Here is an 8,040-nt window from a genome sequence, read left to right on the forward strand (position 1 = left end):
CCCTGGCTCGATTTCCGGAAGTTGCCTTCAGAATCCCTGGCCGTGAGGCTGTTTCGTCGGCCTGCGGGGGGATGGGCTGCAGCTTCCCCAAGCTCCGAGAGCACAGACTTTCACTGAGACTTGGATAGCAGGATCCAGCCCGTGAGGCTGTCTTGCCCGCCCTGAGGGTTGCTGTTGTTTTGACCAGCTCTCTGCAGCGGAGGCCCCAGGCAGTAACTTTCACCCGGACCGACCGGCTCTTTGCAGCGGAAGCCCCAGGCAGTAACTTTCACCCGGACTGGGACTTGGGTAGAAGACCCTGAGGGTTGTTGTTCCTCAGACCCTGCTCTCTGAGCCCGGCGCGGCTGCCGCTTCCGGGAGCCTTGGACTCTGCGCTCCTACCCCTGAGGTCCGAGGGATCTCGGGTTCTGGCTTTTAAGGGGAGCCGTACCTTTTGAACCGGGTCCAGGTCCAGGAGGAGGGTTCCCAGGGTCTGTGCTGTTGATCGTTTTGAATTTCGGCGCCTTAGGAGCTTCTAGTTTGAGATCGGTCGGGAAGGGTTTTCCGGAGATCTGAACTTCAGCTTTCTCTAAGCCGCCATCTTAACCGGAAGTGGGGGATTCATCAAATTTTCTAAAGAACAGTCTGAGCAGTTTTAAGATTCACACTAGGTTCTATCTCTAGAATTTCATCCATCTTAGAATCAATACTGGGTATTGGTTCTAAGACAGAAGAGTGGTAAGGACTAGGCAATGGGGGTGAAGTGACTTTCCCAGGGTCACATAGCTGGGAAGTGTCTGAGGTCAGATTTGAACCCAGGACCTCCAGCCTTTGGGCCTGGCTCTCAATCCACTGAGCCACCCAGTTGCCCCCAGGAACTTCTTAATAAGTCTGGGCACCCAATATTGTATTCGCTACTTCAGACTTCTTAGAAGACTAATGTTACAAATGTTAAAAAAAATAAGGACTATGATTCTCTCATAGTAAAGTATATGGAAAATACTGCCATCTCATTTGCCCAGATAGGACACATTTAGGCAAGTGGAAATTAAATGAGAAGTCAAGAAATTTACAGATGTCTCATGTTCCAAATCAAATGAATTTCATTTGTCATTTTAAACCTCCACTAATTTGTATTTTCCAGGGCTAGAATGTAACCTGGATGCAGGAAAATCTTGTCCTATTTTCTAACCCAATAACCATTTTCTTTTTAGATCCTCATTGAGCCTTGACAACAGTGTCATCTCTCCACTTTAATGTGCTTATCCCATTGAGCTGTACTTGATGCATTAGTGTGTCTTATCTGTTCTGCCAATATCTTTATATTGAACCTTGGATTTTTTTCTGGCTATGTATTTGGGATTCTTCCTGACCTGAGAATCTCATTCTGAATTTCTACTGCTTAAGAATTAAGCAGTTTACTAAAGTTGCAATTTATACCTGAAATTTTTCACTGAAATCTTTGTAATAACCATTTAAACTCCATTTCCAAATAGGTTTTTATGTAAAGGATAATGAAAGAAAAATTTTCTTGGGAATTTGATGTGAAGGTTAAAGGTGGGAGAAAGTGTATCTGGATGTCATGCATCTGGCACATGGACACTCAATAACTGTATGACCCTGGGAAAGTCATTTAACCTTTGTATGCCTTGGTTCCCTCAACTGTAAAATAGGGATAATAATAGTACCCACTGTAACCGCCAAAATGTGGTTGCCAAAACCGTGAATGTTAAGAACTGTAAATGCCAAACGGTAAAAGTTTTGGCCAAACTGTAAAGAATGATTTTTAGTGTTTTGACTTAAAATCTAAAATAAGTTGTCACCATGGGAAATTCCCAAAATATGAAAAATACCCAAGTCAGCTGGGATTTATGGAGATTTTAATTAATATAAATGAAGGAATTAATGGAAGGAGAGAGAGAGAGAGAGAGAGAGAGAGAGAGAGAGAGAGAGAGAGAGAGAGAGAGAGAGAGAGAGAGAGAGAGAGAGAATAGCCAAGCAGTAGAAAGGGCCTAGGCCAAGAGGGCCTAGGCCTGAGCCTAAGGGAGAGCGAGTCAGTCTTTATCATTCACCACAAGATTGTCTCCAAGCAAGCTCCAGTCCTCACTTCAACTCCGAACTCCAACTCCAACTGACTTCCAATCCAAAACTGCATTACCTAAACTGAATTCTCTTTTTAAAGAAATTTTCTCTTATGTCACCGCACCTAAATTTTCAAGTCTACCAATCACAGTAGACACTTTTTTTCAGGACTGCCCATTCTTAGTTCTCATCTTCTTTTGTTCTCACCTTCTCTGGTTAGTCTACTGAGTACTTCACACCTCTTTTGTTAAGCTTGCCTTTTGTAAGTTACTTGACCTTTTAGTGATTAATTTAGCCTTTATAGGTACTTAGTACCTTTTTGTATTAGTTCTAAAAATAGACCTAGCTTAAGGTTCTAGCTTTACTATAAGTATGAGTTAGGGACTTTTCATTGTTCAATCATGAGTTTTCAACTTTATCTTCTCCTAAGGCACTGTCTGAGTAGGGTGGAGTAATTTTAAAAGTTCTCAATACATTCCTGATCAAGTACCTCCATTGTTAGAAATGGGGAATATCTTAATCAAATCTTCTAAAGAACAGTCTGAGCAGTTTTTAAGATTCACACCACCTCTTAGGGTTGTTATGAAGACCAAATGAAATAATACGTGTAAAGTACCTAGCATAGTATCTGGTATTTAATAGGCATTTAATAAATGCTTACTTCCTTCTTTTCTTCTTATGAGGACAAAATTAGAAAAATTGGACTGAAATTGAAACCTATAAAGTCTGAGTTAGGCATAGGAGATGACTGTACAGTAAAGGGATGTATTGAATGTTGATAGATACAGTTAGAGATAAATAGTCACATAGAATACATAGGGGGAATTATGAACAGAATCCCATTCTCCTGTGGAAAAATGAAGAAAGAGAAATTAAAATATGGTATTATTCATTAGTAGGGAGACACATTTAAACTCTTCTTTGTCCCAGACTGTCTCCTGTAACAGTAGTGGGTGGGATGCTGGAGCTGAGGCATTACCAACTTTTGTCAGCAGGAGTAAAGACAAGAGCTCCTTTCTGTGAAGCTTCATCAAGAAGAAGTCATGCTAGAATAATGCTCTTTCATTTTTTGACAGGAATACCAAACCAGTAGATCAGTGGAATGCTAACATTGTGGATATCACCTTATATCTGATTATCATATATATGATATGATCAGAATATATATGAAATAAAAATCTATTAGAACTGCTTATTCTTTATATACATGTATATATATACACACACATATATATATAATCATACAATATATATAAATCAACTCTTTAGTTTCAAAAATGGCTTCCTTGTGTTTGTCCCTCTCATCCTCTTTTCTCTTCTAGGGAGTTTAAAAATGCTTCATTGATGTTCTTTTCTTCTTTTAATTCATTACTGATTCCATTTCCTTCCCAATTATTTCCCCTCCAAAAGTGTAAAAGCTCTTCTTGTAACAAAGAAACATAATCAGTCAAGCAAATCCACACATTGAACACATCTGAAAATATATCTCACATTCTTCATATCTAATCAATCACCTCTCCATCAGGAGGTAAAAGCATGATTCATCAGTAGATCTCTGGAATCATGATTGTATATTGTGTTGATCAGAGTTCCTAAGTCTTTCAAAATGATCTGTCTTTACCATGCTGTGGTTGTTATATAAAATTGTTTTTTTCTGGTTCTGTTACTTCATTCTGTATCATTTCATGCCAGTCCTTCAAGGTTATTATGAATTAATTCCTTTCATCATTTCAAATGGCACCATAATACTTTGTTATATTCATATTGTGAAGATTGGATTTGGCTCTCTCCTGATTATAACAATGAAGGCACTTAGCTCTTCCTTGAGTATGAAGATTAAATTATAATCCCCTGTCTATTTTTAGATTTATAGCCCCCAAAATGTAAGCACAGTATTTAAAGTTGAGTATAGAGATCTACCCATTTTTTAATTTTAACCACAAAAATGGTGTGAACACCCATTTCATACATTGAGTGGGAGGTCTGTGACCCATGTGCAAAAGAGTGGGCAATCCTGGAGTGGAGGATCAGCTGTGATTGGTAGATGTAAAAATTTAGGGGAAGTGACAAAAGAGAAAAAGGTCTTTAAAAGTGGAAACCGAGACACACCCAGAGACACTTGGACTGAAGAGGGACACTTGGAGTTTGAAAGAGACACACTTGGAGTAGAGTCTGCTGGAGTTGAGGTTGATAAAAGAATATGCTGATTGCACTGACAATGTGGTGAGTGTAAAGGCTGACTTCCTTCCTTGCCCTTTCTGGAGGCATGAGGCTCTGAGAAAGGCCCATCATCTTGTGGCTACTTTCTCCTGGCTGGGGCTTTAGAATTTCTACCTGTCTCAGAGAAGCCAGAGCGCACACACTCTCTCTCTTCCTTAATATCTTCCCTCTATTGTAAAATAAACCGCCATGAATTCCATTTTAGTTTAGTAATTCATTTTTGGGATTTACAAATTAAATCCCTGGAGACCAATTAAATATTCAGTACAACCATAAAATTAACAATCTGGTGACCCATCTTCTATTGTTATCTTTGGTCTCCAGAGAGTGTGGAGAAGGAATGGGTGGCAGAAGCAGAGAACCTGGGAAGATGGCTCCCTCTCACCAAATGTAAAGATAGAACTGATGAGAAGTCAAAGGGCCAGTCTAAAGATAATGGGGCCACCAAAGAGTTAAGCGAAAAGGACTGTGGTAGAGACAAAGCACGTAAGAGATACAGTGCCTCCAGTGGTAGCAGTACTTCCAGGTCTCGATTCAATTCCACCTCTAGCTTTGGTTCTAGTACCAGTGCTGGCTTTAGCAGTGGGTCCAGCTCTTCTTCCACATCAAGCTGTTCAGGAAGCTCTAGCACCTCCTGAAGTTCCAGCTCTAGCAGTTCCTCTGGGTCTCCAAGTCCCTCTCGATGAAGACATGACAATAGGAGACAGTTCTGTTCTAAATCAAAACTACCTAAAAGAGATGAAAAGGAATGAAAAAGATGAAGTCTTTCACCAAAACCCACCAAAGTACACATTGGAAGGCTAAGAATGTGACAAAGGATCATATCATGGAGATATATTCCACATATGGGAAAATTAAAATGACTGATCTACCTGTGGAAAGAATGCACCCATACCTATCCAAAGGCTATGCATATGTGGAGTTTGAGAATCCAGATGAGGCTGAAAAGGCATCGAAACACATGGATGGAGGACAGATTGATGGTCAGGAGATAACCACTACAGTGTTGTCCCCCTGGCCCAGGCCTCCACCTAGGAGATTTAGCCCACCTAGAAGGATGTTTCCGCCTCCACCAATGTGGAGTAGATTGCCACCATTCATGAGGAGAAGGTCCCGCTCTCCTAGGCATAGGTCTCCTATTTGCTGACAATCCTGTTCCCCTGGCCACATGTGCCACCACAGCTGTTCCAGCTCCAATTCTTCTTGATAAAACAAGACAACTGTTCTTACTCTGTAGCTTAAATATGATTGAACAGAAAGGGGTAGCTTCAGGTATTCTAACTCAACTTTTGGGACCTGCTCAATGCCCAGTAGCCTATTATTCAGCCAAGCTAGATCCAGTAGTTGCCAGAACACCACCATGCCTTAGAGGAGTAGCTGCCACAGCTTTAATAGTAACCAAATCAGTCTATCTGGTATTGGGATGCCCTCTGACCATAATGTGCCAACATGAGGTTGAGGCATTGTTATTAAGACATAGGACACAGGCATTTACTGACCAAAGGATTACTAGGTATGAAATAACACTACTAAACAATGAACACATCACATTAAAACGATGTGGAACACTTAATCCTACAACCTTGCTTCCTGATTTGCCCACTTCCAGAGAACCTTTACATGATTGTACATCTTTAGTGTTCATTGTTGATAAACCTTTTAATGATTTACTGGACACCCAATTGGATAATTCAGTTTAATATTATTTATAGATGGTTCTTCATTTATGAAAGATGGTGTGTGCTATACAGGAGCTGCAGTAGTTAATGAATTTGATACTCTCTGGTCAGCTTCCTTACCCTCATATGTAAGCACACAAGGTGCAGAACTCAGCCCTGAAACACGCTGGTATCACTGCAAAGGATAAAAGAGTCACAATTTACACAGACTCCCACTACGCCTTTGGCATATATCATGCTGTTGGCATGCTATGCCTCAAAAGAGGAGTTTTAACCTCAGTTAGAAAATCTATAGCTAATGCAGAAATTATTAATGAAGTACTTTCTACTCTCCAGCTGCCTGAAGCCCTAGATGTAGTTCATTGCTCTGTCCATACAGGTGGCACTGACCCTGAATCCAGGGGGAATGACCAGGCAGATACCACTGCAAAGCTAGTGGCCATAGAAGGGCCTGAATTTATTTTAACATTAACAACCACTGATGACTTAAAATTATCACTTTCCTATAATGAGAAGGAAGTGGAAAAATGGAAGCAAAAATTCAAAGCAAAACAGATTAAGGGAGTATGGGTGTCATCTGAAGGAAAACCCCTGCCCCCTAGAAGTTTCTATCACCAAATTTGCCAATCTGTTCACAAAAATGGTCATTTTTGTACCCAGGGCATTATGGACTCTGTTAAGAGAGTATAGATAGCCCCTGGTATAACTATTATAGCTTCTAAAGTATGTATAGCTTGTCCTACCTTCCAGGCCTTTAATCAGCACACATTTCATGGCAAAGCCTTTGGTGGATGCCCTCTGCTTATACACCATTTGAACATTTACAAATCGATTTTATCTCTATGCCAAAAGCTGAACAGTAAAAATTTTGTTCAAGTTCTTTTCCATTTGTCAGTGTATCTTCCATCCTTTGGTGTTGCTTGAAGTTTGTCACAGGTCTGGGGTGCCTTCTCCTTTACAGGGTACATACTTGACTGTTGTCTCACCTTGAAAGATGATCCCAGGTATCCTGAACTACAGGAACATGTGTATGGGTAAGATTAACGTATGCATGCATGTAAGAGTGAATATTTTGATGCATGTGAGTGAGACTTTATAAAGGATTTTTGTGCCATCCACATGAGTGCAAGTGAGTTTTTTTTTTATGCAATGAAAGTAGGTAACTTTCATAATGTGTGAATGTAAGGCGATTATTCTATTACTATGTGGTTGATTGTAGAGGTTAATGATATTTCAGTCTAGGCTTGAGATTGAAATTCGTATATAGGTTTAATAATTCTAAGGGATTCTAAATCCACCCAAATAAACTCCTAGGTTCTGCAAGGAACCACTTTACCTGTGTTTCACAGGCTACAATAATCCTCTCTGATCTAACTAATCCAAATTTATACTATCTGTCTTGGACATTATTCTATTTCAGTTTCACTGTCTCTGTTCAGTGTCTCTATTTCTTCTTGTGGAATTTTATTGGATTCATGGGCTCTATGTTTATTTGTCAAGGGTTGTTCTTGGGGTGTCAGTGTTTGAATGGATTTTTGGGCTTCCATTAAGTTGTCATTCGGTGTGTTATCATGGGCATAGTGATGTTTAACGTGAGATGTGTGAAGCCAAGAATCTTTTCCCACTACTTTGATTGATGTAGGAGTGGTGAGAGCTACATCATATGGACCAATCCATCTGGGCTCTGTGAGTTTTTCTTTGGCAAAATTTTTTACATATACTTTGTTCCCTGCTCTTATGGTATGTAATGAGAAATCTAGTGGGACCCTTTGCACTAGTAGTCCCAGCCTTCTCATTTCCTCCAGCCTATTTTTGTATCTGTATCAGATAGGTGTGTAACTGGCATTCCCCTCCCACCATGGAAAGATAAGATGGTTTAGCGGTCATTCCTATCCATACTGGCTGTCCATACAACATCTCATATGGTGAAATATGTAAGTCTCCTTTGGGTTTCATCCTCAGATAGAACAGCGCAAGTGGAAGAACCTCTGTCCATTTAAGATGAGTTTGGGCACAGAGTTTGGCTATCGTGCTTTTTAATTCCTTATTCATTCTTTCTATCTGTACTGAACTTTCTGGT

At 40.1% G+C, this 8,040-nt stretch overlaps 1 pseudogene; it reads left to right on the forward strand.

Moving 5' to 3' along the window:
- Positions 1–4,574: 4,574 nt before the first annotated feature.
- Positions 4,575–5,488, forward strand: LOC100617602 (RNA-binding protein with serine-rich domain 1-like; annotated as a pseudogene).
- Positions 5,489–8,040: the final 2,552 nt, after the last annotated feature.

The sequence above is a fragment of the Monodelphis domestica genome, chromosome 1 (genome assembly GCF_027887165.1).
Source record: "Monodelphis domestica isolate mMonDom1 chromosome 1, mMonDom1.pri, whole genome shotgun sequence".
Lineage (NCBI taxonomy): Eukaryota > Metazoa > Chordata > Mammalia > Didelphimorphia > Didelphidae > Monodelphis > Monodelphis domestica.